Genomic DNA, 12,791 nt, shown 5'->3' on the forward strand with positions numbered 1-12,791 from the left:
AAGGGTGGCAGGGCAGCAAGCAAGCAGGAGGTGGAGAGTTATAGGAGAGGGCAGGGCAGCAAGCTATGAGGAGGGACAGGGGGAGCTACAGGAGGGCGGCAGAGAGCTACTGGTGCACCACCCGACTGCTGACACTGGTTTTGCATTTCATTGCAGCCTTACCTTCTCCCCTGACCCAGGCAGACTCTCTTGTCCATATTAGTTCTGAATTCAGCTGAAAAATAGAGGAATTACACATCCACAGTTACCAGTCATTGTAGTTCACATCTTTATAAGGTAAAATCTCCATGGGCTGTTCATAGATGGACTGCTCTTTTTCTTTACTGTGGGACTGGTTCTTGTTGCCTCTTCACTGTGATATAAAAATTTTACAACTGAATTTGTCATTCATTCATTCAATTATTCAGTGTTTCTTGAGCATTCATTATGGGCTAGGCAGTATTCTAGGCACTGGGGATAAAGGGACAGACAAGAATGAGGAAGGTACCATCCTGCTTGCCATTCAGCATTTCCTCAGCCTGTGAGTGGTGATCTTGCCCACACACCAGGTTTGCTGGACCTCACGGTGGGGGAGGTCATCCTCAATCAGTGCATACTGGTCTTCAGTCTCCTGTTTGATTCCCAACCACTCGTTGGTTTTCTCCTACCGGGCACCTTTCTGGCGAAGCCATACCAGGTACCGGTCTCAGATCTTGCGAATCTGCAGGAGGTCTGGCTTCATGCTGTGCAGGTGCTTCTCCATCTCCCGGTTGTCCCAGGCCTGTGTCCGCAGCTCCTGTTCCAGTTTCGTGTGGCCCTCATGGGTCTCGGCGATGGGAGACTTGAGCAGTTCTGAGTTCAGCAGGATCCTCTGCATCTCTTTTTCGTTGTCCTCATGCTGGAAGTGCTCCAGATGCTCCTTGCTGCATTTCTCTTGAGTCTGGCCCTGCTCTTCTAAGATCTTGATGGTTTCATTGAAGGCTTCCATGGCAGTGGGCCTCACCTGCAGTTCCTGGGAGGCGCGTGTGCACTCCTCGTAGAACTGGTCGCACTTGGGGCTCTTGTCCTCCGCTTCAAACCCAGGTAACAAAGGAAACCTTTACTTCCCACCAGAAGTCACATCCAAATACTGTGAGACTGAGGACTATAGGGCTGACTATGTACATGGGCAATAACAGGCTCATGTTCTAGCGATAGGTGCCCAGGCATTCTCCACAATCCCACAATCAGGCCAAATGCCAGCAGCTGTACAGCCTTGTGCTGGCCGCACACTTCCGGTTCTTCTAGCTCCTCCTTAAGTGATGTTTCCTTCAGTCATGTTGCAAGTCCAGGGCCTCTAGTTGGAGAAGATTTTTCTGTTCTTTGACGTTGACAGCTGTTTACTATTTGGAATCAGTGAAGTTTTGGAAGCACTGTCGCTGCCATGAATATGTGGGTCCCAAGCGCACTCATGAGACAACCGCCCCTTCAGTCCACGGCTGGCGCCTTCTCGTTCGCAATGAGAAAGGTACCGTGCTGAGCTTTTTCCAATGGGGTCTTCCTTTTCCTTCCCCAGCACACCTCAAACCGACTCCGGGCCGACCACCCTAACCCTGCTGACCCTTAAGACTTTCCCCTCTATTTCTTCACTTTCCCCCACCAATCTCACACCTATAGATGGGGAAGGCAAACATAAACAAACCAGAAAGTATCAGATGGTGATAAATGCTTTGAACAAAACTGACAAAGAATGACAGACAGTTTGGGGCTCTTGGCATTGAGTGAATATGATGTGAGGTGACCTTTGCTGATTTAACCCTTTAAAGTCATTAGATAAGTTTGCAACTTACCTTTTACCCCTTCCTCTTGGAGTCTGAAGTTTTGGATCAGTGTTCTAATGCAGACTGTACAACTCCCATTTCTAAGGTGAGTATGAATGGATACTAGGGATCAGCAAATTTCTCCTCTAAAAGGCCAGATAGTAAATCCTTTTTGCTTTGTAGGCCACACCTGTGTCTGTGTTGCAACTAACTACATGACTTGGTGCTGTTTGTAGCACAAAAGCAGCCATAGGCAATATGTAAATAAACAGAAGGGGCTGTGATATAACCTTATTTACAAAAACAGCGGAGGACAGGCCACCTTTGGCTCACTGACTGTAGCTTGCTGACCTCTCATCTCCACAGCACTTGCCTCTATTTATGTCAAAGTGGGGACAGCAGCCCTTTTTTTTCAAGGAGCGAGCTGCCTCCCCACCACATAGTCCTTTGTCTTAACTTTTCTTCACTAGAAAAAAAAATCAAGATGGACTAATTCAGAAAATTTATACAATAGACAAGAAAAAGTAGATAAATGTTAGAGCCTTCCCTTCATCTTCTAAGAAGAACCACTGTTAAGTTGAATCTTTTCAGATCTTCTATGTGTACACATATAGACATACAAATAAAGTTTTTTTTTTTTTAAATTTTGTCTTTCATTCCCTTCACTTTCCTTTCCTACATACTTTTCTTCCTGTCTCCTTCTCTTTTCCTCCCCTTCAACTCTGATATCAAAATTTGGCCATTAGATTGCAGTTCTTTCATGCATTCATTCTCCTCCTCCCCTTCCTCCCTGTCTCCCTCCGTCCCTCCTTTCTTTCTAACACATGTGGGGTTATTCTGATACACTGTTTTGCAATTTTGCTTCTTTCACCCTCCATTACATCATGGTACGCCTCTCTGGATTTGAGAGGCACACATTCGACTGTTGGCGTCCTGTTATTGCCAACCGACATGACGTGAGTGTCGAATTATTTTTGGTGAATGGTGCTAGGAGCAGGTGTAGAATGTGAAGGCATTCTATATTTCTTCCCACACCACCTCGCTGCTGCTGGAGTGTCGGCATGAGAGCAAATCTCAGGCCAAATGCCAGCAGCTGTACAGCCCTGTGCTGGCCAGCAGGCACGAACAGCTGGTCTGGACTTTGGAAGGGGGATCTGTCTTGGTCGTCAGGCCCATAGGCCAGCACTGGCTAGAAAGGCTTGCTCCAAAGCAGATACTTAAAAAAAAAAATAAAAAAAAATATATATATACACATATACATATATATTTTATTGATACTTAAAAAAAAATAAAAAAAATATATATATACACATATACATATATATTTTATTGATTTTTCAGAGAGGAAGAGAAAGGGATAGAGAGTCAGAAACATCGATGAGAGAGAAATATCGATCAGCTGCCTCTTGCACACCCCCCACTGGGGATGTGCCCACAACCAAGGTACATGCCCTTGACCAGAATCGAACCTGGGATCGCAGGCCGACGCTCTATCCACTGAGCCAAACCGGCTTGGGCCAAAGCAGATACTTTTAACAAAAGGCTTTTTTCCTCACAGTGCAGAGAAACAGGCCCACGGGACCTCGGAGTTCGAGTACTCCCTCCCCCTGTGGACTACTGGAATTGTCTTAATTTTTTTTATTTCTTCATTCATAGAAAGATTATAAACCTGCTACATGATTCCAAGTGAGTCACAGATTCCCCTACTTCTCATGTAGACAAATGAAAGAAAAATATAACAAAATCATATATCTTTCATTCAGAGTCACAATAATATTTTCCCACATTTGCTTTGCCTATTATTTTCTCTCTAAAAAACATATATACACACTCACACCTAGATATATAAATTATAAACGCATGTATATTAAAAATTTTAATCTTTGTGGTTCCAAAGTAGATCACATATCATGTAAATCATAACTCTAGTTTTTCCAGTTAAGCTATTTGTAATATCCTTTACGCCAATTAGCTAGCCCTTAAGGGGCTGAATAAAATGAATTTTTCTCAAGCAGATTTCTATCTTTAGTTCAGCTGCTCAGAAATGTCAAAGTTGAGGCCCATGAGATTCTTCTTTGCTTTTGTTTGCATTGCAAGTTGTTCACACCACAAGGGCCAGGATGTGTGTTTTATTTTTGATGTATCTCAGTGGCTTGGAAGAGTGCTGAGTGCCCAGCAAATATGCATGCTCTGAATGTTTGCTGAGTGGCTTCTTGTGACACAAGCTATTAGTTAAGAGCTACATGTAGCAGAAAAGATGCAAAGGAAGAGATCACTTCTATATCAAGAAAACGAAATCTTACCAGGAAACCCATGGCCAATGATTTAAAACCCATAGCTCAATCCATTTGAGTTGCATTGGCCTGAGCGCAGGGCTACCCATAGAGAGGTTGGAACATAAAGTTTTAGCTTGGCACATTACTTCCATCCCCATAAAAATATTAGATTTTTTTTGTAAGTCAGAACAAAGAGGAAATGGCTATGAAGCAGCAATAAGGACAGTTTTTGCTGGACCTTCAGCACGTACACATAGACTTGTCTGTGCAAAACCCCGAGTCTGGAAGATGTGAGAGATTGTTAGACAGATAGATTGTAAGTGGTCAGGCCCCAGGGAAAGAAACCAGAGTAATTGCTTCTCATAAAACCGATCAGAATCAGCAGAGAAACAGCCTGAGCGTGAACTTGTGACTCCTTTCTGTGTGTGACTCAGATGTTTTATTTGAGCCCGAACTAATGAACCTGATGGGTCATGCAATTCCTAAAAACCAAAAAATGGACTTGGAGATCAACAACTGGTCTGAGCTGAGCTTCACAATGACCAGTACTGAATTGACAAGATAATGGATTGTTTACTTATTATTATTATTATTATTATTATTATTATTATTTTTGATAATGGATTGTTTAAATCAGACAATCTTTCCTTATGACTTTGTGGCCTTTGCCCTTATATTTCTTGCTCTTGTCTTGTCTTGGGTTGGTGAGACCATTTTCCCAGGGTTCCTATACCTCATGAACAGTCAGGACTGGTTACAGGCCTTGTGGGGCTCAGAAAAATGAAAATATGGGACTCTTGTTAAAAAGTCAGAATTTTAAGATGGTGACTGGAAATTTAAGTCAAGCATGGGGTGCTCTGAGCATGGGATCCCTGTGTGGTTGCTCAGGTCATGTGCCCATAAAGCTGGCTTGGTATATACCTTTATGTGATGAAGCACTCAATGTTTGGGCTAATTGTCTCTGAGTTGTTTTTTTGAGAGTTTATCTGAAGACCCAGGACAGGAACTTTCACTTTTGAATTCGATTTTCCCACTTCCCCTGGCAGTGAACTCAGACTAACACTCATGATGAATCAGAAATTATTTTGCCGAAATCGGTTTGGCTCAGTGGATAGAGTGTCAGCCTGTGGACTGAAATGTCCCAGGTTCGATTCTGGTCAAGGGCATGTACCTTGAATGTGGGCACATCGCCGGTAGGGAGTGTGCAGGAGGCAGCAGATCAATGTTTCTCTTTCATTGATGTTTCTAGCTTTCTATTCCTCTCTCTTCCTCTCTGTAAAAAAAATCAATAAAATATATATATAAAAAAAAGAAATTCTTATTTTTATTTTGTCAGAAGCAATTAGGAGTGACCACTACAAAGGAATTATTCTGGTTAAACATGGGGATTGAAATATGAGTTTATGCCAAAACCGGTTTGGCTCAGTGGATAGAGCGTTGGCTTGGGAACTGAAAGGTCCTGGGTTCGATTCCGGTCAAGGGCATGTACCTTGGTTGTGGGCACATCCCCAGTGGGGGGTGTGCAGGAGGCAGTTGATCGATTTTCCTCTCTCATCGATGTTTCTAACTCTCTATCCCTCTCCCTTCCTCTCTGTAAAAAATCAATAAAAATATATAAAAAAAGAAATATGAGTTTATAAGTGTTTCTTTTCATGACTACTAAAATGTCAGTAAAAGAAAAGGTATTAACACCTCAGAATAAAGAGAATTTTAAAGGAGAACAGAACAGTTGAAAGATTAAGAAACTTAATTCTTAGATGGACTAAGAGAATATTCTGTTAAGCAAAATAAGCCAGTCAGAGAAAGCTAAGTATCACATGATCTCACTCATATGTAGAATTTAATGAACAAAATAAACTTATGGACAAAATAGGTCCAGAGACAAAGAAGCCTGGAACAGACTGATGAATTTCAGAGGGAAGGCGGGGGTGGGTGTGTGCTGGTGGGAAGATTAACTGGGGAATTTATATGCATAACCCATGGACACAGACAATAGTGTGGTGAAGGCCTGGGAGGGGCGGGCATGGTGGAAGGGGTCTATGGGGCAAAAAACAAAGGGGACATCTGTAATACTTGAATAATAAAGATAAATTAAAAAAATATATTTTATTGTACAGAGAGGAAGGGAGAGAGATAGAGAGTTAGAAACATCGATGAGAGAGAGTCATCGATCAACTGCCTCTTGCACACTCCCTACTGGGAATATGCCCGCAACCAAGGTACATGCCCTTGACTGGAATCCAATCCGGGTCCCTTTAGTCCCCAAGCTGATGCTCTATCCATTGAGCCAAACCGGTTACAGCAAGATAAATTAAAAAAAAAAAAAAGTTAATTCTTAAGCCTTACAAAGGGGCAGGAAGAAGCTAACAAGACATAAATTGAGTCTCTCTGCAGAAGTCCCTAAAGACTCAGGAGCTGGTTTTTCTAGGGATAGGAGTGGGCTGGGACTAAAAATGGGGAGGCAATTGAAATGAAGAGCAGTTGCACCAGAAATTTCTTACCTTGCCCCAGTAAAAGATTGAGGGCCACTTTTCTCTCTGGAGTTGAACCACAGAGCTTTTGGATTTGGGGATACCAGGTACAGTTGAGGGCAGTAGTCAGGTATCAGATTGAAAAGGAGAATTAATGAAAGTCTATAAAAGGGTTCCCTAGCTGGTATGGCTCCCACAATGCTGGTGGCAATGCAGAGGAATCCTCCCTGGGGAGACTACCAACTAGAAGAAGAGAGCTACCCATATCCCCAACCTTCAAAGGCCAGTTCCTCTGTAAACTTCTCTGCTGATGCCTAGGAGCTAAGAAGCCTTGACCAAGCATGCCAAGCTGAGCCTCACTCTTAAATATGAATGGACAGCGAAGCTTTTTTTGGGAAAGACTGGAGAATGAAAAATAAGATCAAAGTCAACAAATAAAAAAGGAACTTGGAGGAAACAGAATACAGAGATTAGATATCAACTTCAAAACACTATAATTAATATTATATGAGAGATGAGTGAGGAATGTGAAATAGCCACTCCCAATCGCTTTTTATTTCCAGTCTTTGTTGAAATCATTCTTTTTGTAACATCATCACTTCCTGATATTATACACTGAATGGCCAGATTATTATGACCACCTGACGTTAGTAGGCAAATTAGCCGTACACTACATCGTATGGGATATGGAAGCTGAAGGCCTGTTCGAACACCTTTGCTGTCTGCAGTTACCAAGGTAAAATGTCTCCAATTCACACAGGAACATAAGGATTGGACAGTCGAGCATTGTAAAAAAGTCAAGTGGTCCAATGAATCATGTTTCCAGTTGCATCATGCAGATGGCAGAGTGAGAATTTCACGGAAACAGCATGAAAGCATACATGAATACAACCCTTCAAGCTAGTGGGGGCAGTGTTATGGTTTGGGGCATGTTTTCCTGGCATGATTTGGGCCCTTTAATTGGTGTGGAACAACATCTGAATAGCACAATATACCTAAGTATTGTTGCTGATCAAGTTTATCCTATCATGTTGATGGCATATTCCAATGGAGATGGCTTCTTCCAATAAGACAATGCACCATGCCATGATGCTCGTATTGTGCAGGAGTGGTTTCAAGAACATGAGGGAGACTTTATCTTGCTTAGGTGGCCCCCATAATCACCAGATCTCAATCCAATTGTGCATTTGTGGGACAAAGCTAAAAAAGCCATCAGGTAGCTGGTCCCACAACCATCAACTCTCACAGGACTGGACAGTGGTATTTATCAGGCATGGTGTCAGATTCCTCACCTCACCTTTAAACATCTCGTGGAGTTAATGCCAAGAAGAATCGCCGCAATATTAAAGGCAAAAGGTGGTCTAACGAAGTACTAGTGGGGTGGTCATAATAATCTGGCCACTCAGTGTATGGTATAGCTATTATCTCTGTTACTTCCAGTTGAATGTAAGCTCTATGAGATCAGGGACTCCATCTTTTTCATTTATCATGACTAGCACAAGGTAGATGCTCAGCAATATTATTAGTTGAATGGATAAAAACTCTATTCACAAACAAGAACAGGGTACTATAAAAGAGGAACAGTAAAGATCAGAAAGATATTGTAATAGTAATAGTGTGATAAGAAAATTTAAAAATTCAATAGGAGATTTGAAAAAGAAAACTGAGAAAATATCCTCAAAACTAAAAAACGGAAAAGAATAAAGTGGACAATAGCATTATATCTATAAAACAATGTACATACCTTAATTAAAAAACTTTATTGCTAAAAATACTTAAGAAAAGAACATGTTAAAGAAAACAGAAGAAAAATAGATCAGGCAAATTGTTTTAACATCTACCTAATAGAAATTCCAGAATAAAAGAACAGAAGAATCAGAGGGTAGACGATTGCCACAGAAATGATAAAGGACAATTTCCAGAGCTAAAAGATGTGTTTCCAGAATTGAGAAGTGCACAGATTATCTAGGAAAATAAATGACAACAGAATTGTCTTGCAGCACAATCAGAAAATATTAGACTGCAGGGAAAATGAGAAAATTCCATAAAGCTTCTAAGGGGGGAAAAAAAAGACCACAAACAACAAATGAGCACTAGAATGGCATTGGTTTTCTCAGTAGCACACCTGAAACCAGAAGACGGTGGAGCAATACTTTAAGAAGATTGAGTGATCTCCAATCTTGAACTCTATACTTAGATAAACTATTAAACAAATGTAATGATAAAATAAATAATTGCTCAGATATCTAAGGTCATAAAATATACCTCTTATGCATCTTGTCTCAGGAAGCTATAGAGAAAGTGGCAAACTTAGGAAATAAACCAAGGAAGAAAAAGATCTAGGATCTAGCAAACAGGGAATCCAAAGAGGAGAGAGGAGAAAGGAATTCCCATCCTGAGGGTGGTCCTGGGATGACAACTGAGCATCAGATCAGAAGGGCAACCCATCCAGAGAGGAATAGGAGTGAGCAGGGCCCCAGAAGATGTGTCTCTGAGAAATACTTTGAATGAATACCTTATTGGAGGTATTTGTATGGAGATGGGTTTTTAGTTCTGTTGGAAATAGTATGGGGATAGTTTGAGTATGGCTTAATGATAGGTCCCTAAAAAATGAAGCGAGTGAAAAACTAAGACAATTATTAATTCAGGAGAAACAAAATAGTTATATAATAAAGGGTATTGATATATCAAATGATTCAGCTATTAATTCTATTTTTTTAGTCATTAATGCAAGGACTGTATATCAGTTTAACAAAACAAAATCTGGATGTAAGTTTACTGAGAGAATGATATAGAAGGAATAAAAGGATATGTGTGTGGTGTGTGGGTTAAGAGAACAAAATTTTTGTTTTGAAGTAAAAAATGAACATCTTGACATAAAAAACTGTAAGCATGTGTTCTGGAAGTATGACGTTAGACACCATAAGAAACAAACGAGAGAGTTGAAAACAATTGCTTCAGGGCGTGGAGCCTGGGCACAGGGAGGAGTGAAACAGGGAAGCTTTTTCTTGTCCTGAGCCTTGTGTTATCGTTTGATTTTTTTAAACTGCACAATAAAATCCTTTGATAATAATAAAAAAAATCATTAAATAAAAAGCAATACTATTGAGGGACTGGCCTTCCCTACCAACTCATCCTTAACTGTTTGGACTCATGGCCTGGTGTTAACAGTGAGGGCTTGGAGACAGCTCATCAATGGGGCTTAGTCATGCGGATGCGGTATCTTCTTTGAAGTCATCACGAGCTTATCACGCTCTCTTACTCTCTGTGGGAAAAGAAGGTCTGGGAACCAAGAGATGATGGCAAAGGGCACCGATTCTCTCACTCATTTAACGATGAACATGTAAATAGCACATGAACATTTGGCTAATTTTCCTTTTGAGCTTACGTCCCCTTCACCTATTGCCTCACTTTTTTTCTGCATCGGTTTACAGACTCATTTTTCTAAGTGGTTGTCCATACTCATTATCTTCAATTCTTCACCCATTCTCTCTGAACCTATTCCAGTAAGCTTTGACTCTACTCTTCAGATCTTAACATATTGGCAGCATTTGATAGTTGGATCCCCTGAGACACTCTCACCACTTGGCATCCGCATAACAGGTTCTCCTGGTTTTCTTCCTACTGTGGGTTGCTCCTTCTCTGTCTCTTTTGCGTGTCCTCATCTACCAACCTCATCATGCACAGGTGCCCGGGGCACAGTTCTTGGATGGCTTCTCTTTCTACACTCACTCCCTAGGCATGCTCAGGAAGTCGCTTTAACAAAGCTCTGTAAACTGAAGACTTCCAGGTATTATATCTCCAGCCCAGAGCTTTCCGCTGGACTTCAGACTCACTGACCCAGTTCCCCTTTTAATCTCTCCACCTGGATTTGTCTATAAGGACATTTTTATTAGGTCCAAAACCAAACTCTCGTCTTCCCCCTGCAGCAAGCATGCTCTTCTCACAGCTTTGATCACATGTTAACCCTGTGATTAACCTTGGTATTCTCCTCTCTTTTCTTTCCCTTGAACCTCACATCCCATCAACCAAAACTTCTTATTGTCTGTACTTTTCAAGTGTATCCAGCTGCTGACCACTTCTCGTCACCTCTACTGCTACGCCTCTGGTCAAAGCCACTGTGATTGTTTATTTGAGTTACTGCATAGCTTCTTACTTGATCTTCCTGCTTCTGCCTTTGCCTCTTTGGAGTCTATAAAAAAAAAATAAAATTAAGAGCTAGAACAATCCTTTAAAAACTCCAGTCTCTGCTCCCTCTACTCACACCTCTTCCCTGGCTTCCCATGTGACTCTCCTTCCAGGAATGCCATTTCCCTTACATTTTTAAACAATTTACTTTAAAAAAATTTTGAATTGTTGAGCTTAAATTAATAAAGTACCGTGACATTAGCTTCCTGGTGAGGTGTATCACTATTCAATATAGATGATATTGGATGCTTTTATGGGGCTTTAAGTTCTTTCTTATTGAATGAATATTGCCACACATGCTTCCCTTTTAAATATTTTTTCCTATCTGTTACTATTTAGCTATGCTGCAATAAAATATAGATTCCAAATACCTATCTTAACACAACATTTATTTATTGCTCGTCTTAGGTATCCAGAGCCAGTGGGCAAGGGGGACTCAAGTTAAGTGATGGTTCTGGTTCCACGTCAGAAGAGGAGAGAAGCTGCGGGTCCAGTAGGGGCTCTCCACTGCTTAGCCTGGACATGACAGACATCTCTTTTCCTCACCTTTTATTGACCAGACCAGTCTTACATGTGCCCAGGAAGGAAAAAGAGAAATGGGATTCGGTGAACAAAAATTATGGTCTTTGCCTCAATCACTTTTTAGGATACATGTGTCTGAATGTCAAAGGGAGTATGTGTACCATGATGAAATTGTAACTTTATTTTGGTAATAACATACATGATATTCTTTATAAAATACTGCTTATGTAATCCCCAAAGTCAGCTCTCTTGCCTTTGCTTCTGAGCTTGGTTGCGTGGAGTCTCCATTTTGTCCCAAGGCCACTCTACTGCAGAGCCACTCAGCAACTCTTTTCCATTCTTTCAACCTTTACAACAGCTTTGAGTCCTAATTATCCTCATTTTAGAGATTGGGAAATGTAGGCCAGAGAGGTTCTGTGCCTTATCTGCGGTCACACAGCAAGTAAGTGGCTGAACCAGGATGCCAGTGTGAAGGTCCTGATTCCTGGCTTGGTTTTAGAACTTACTCTGAATTGGGGGATAGGCTATCAGAGATGAAGGCTCTTCTTCCCTTCTAGCCCCATAGCTCTTTGCTGCCCTCTCTTGACTTCCTCAATGATGATCTAGTGAGAAGTGGCTGCTGCAATGAACATTTTGGTTTTGACAGTCTCTTAAGTGACAACCTGTGTTTTCTCTTCTGGTTATTTTACCTCGATCCCCTCTGTTCTCCAGGTGCTGAGTACATATGGATTAGTAAATATTCTTATTGATTAATGTTTAAGACCAGTGACTCTGATGTGGGTGTTAGAGTGCCTTAATGAGTTTCCACTACATGCTGATCACTGTACATACATAATCCCATAGACTCCTCACAGCCAGTCCATAGGGACTATTATTAAGTCTCTATTACAAATAAGAAAACTGAAGTGCAGAGGGGATGTATTAATCTGCTCCTGGTTATCCATTTGTTAGCATTTATTCTACATATTGTTAAAGTCCACTTATTATCTGCTGGATACTGTGGTAGGTAATGAGATAATATTAATTTAGGTCTCTGAATTAGTTAGTCAGAATTGTATTAATCAAATTGACAAAAAGTGTATCTGGGGTTTAAACCCAGCTTATTCTGATTTTAATGATTTTTCTTTTAAAAAAATTAAAAAAAATATTTTATTGAGTTTTTACAGAGAGGAAGAGAGAGGGATAGAAAGCTAGAAACATCAATGAGAGAGAAACATTGACCAGCTGCCTCTTGCACCCCCCCACTGGGGGAATGCCCGCAACCAACGTACATGCCCTTGACCAGAATCGAACCTGGGACCTTTCAGTCCACAGGCCGATGCTCTATCACTGAGCCAAATCGGTTTTGGCATGATTTTTCTTTTTATAAAACGAAACCATCATGTCTGTGTTCTTTCAAGAATTATTCCTATTGCTTTCTTCATGATGTTTTTTCTGAGTCTTCCTTTCTCCCTCCTATATCAGACATAAAAGCATACTTTAAGTCCATGGAGTTTCTAGGGTTACAGAAGCACAGGTAGTGCTCTCTCTGCCCTTTGATCCTGGGATTGAAGGTT

The 12,791-nt window shown here is 41.1% G+C and overlaps 1 pseudogene; it reads right to left on the bottom strand.

Annotated features, from left to right (window-relative positions):
• Window positions 1-443: 443 nt before the first annotated feature.
• Window positions 444-2,664, bottom strand: LOC118713127 (annotated as a pseudogene).
• Between the last annotated feature and the right edge of the window lie 10,127 nt (window positions 2,665-12,791).

This window comes from Pipistrellus kuhlii, unplaced genomic scaffold (assembly GCF_014108245.1).
Source record: "Pipistrellus kuhlii isolate mPipKuh1 unplaced genomic scaffold, mPipKuh1.p scaffold_m20_p_9, whole genome shotgun sequence".
In the NCBI taxonomy this organism is placed as follows: domain Eukaryota; kingdom Metazoa; phylum Chordata; class Mammalia; order Chiroptera; family Vespertilionidae; genus Pipistrellus; species Pipistrellus kuhlii.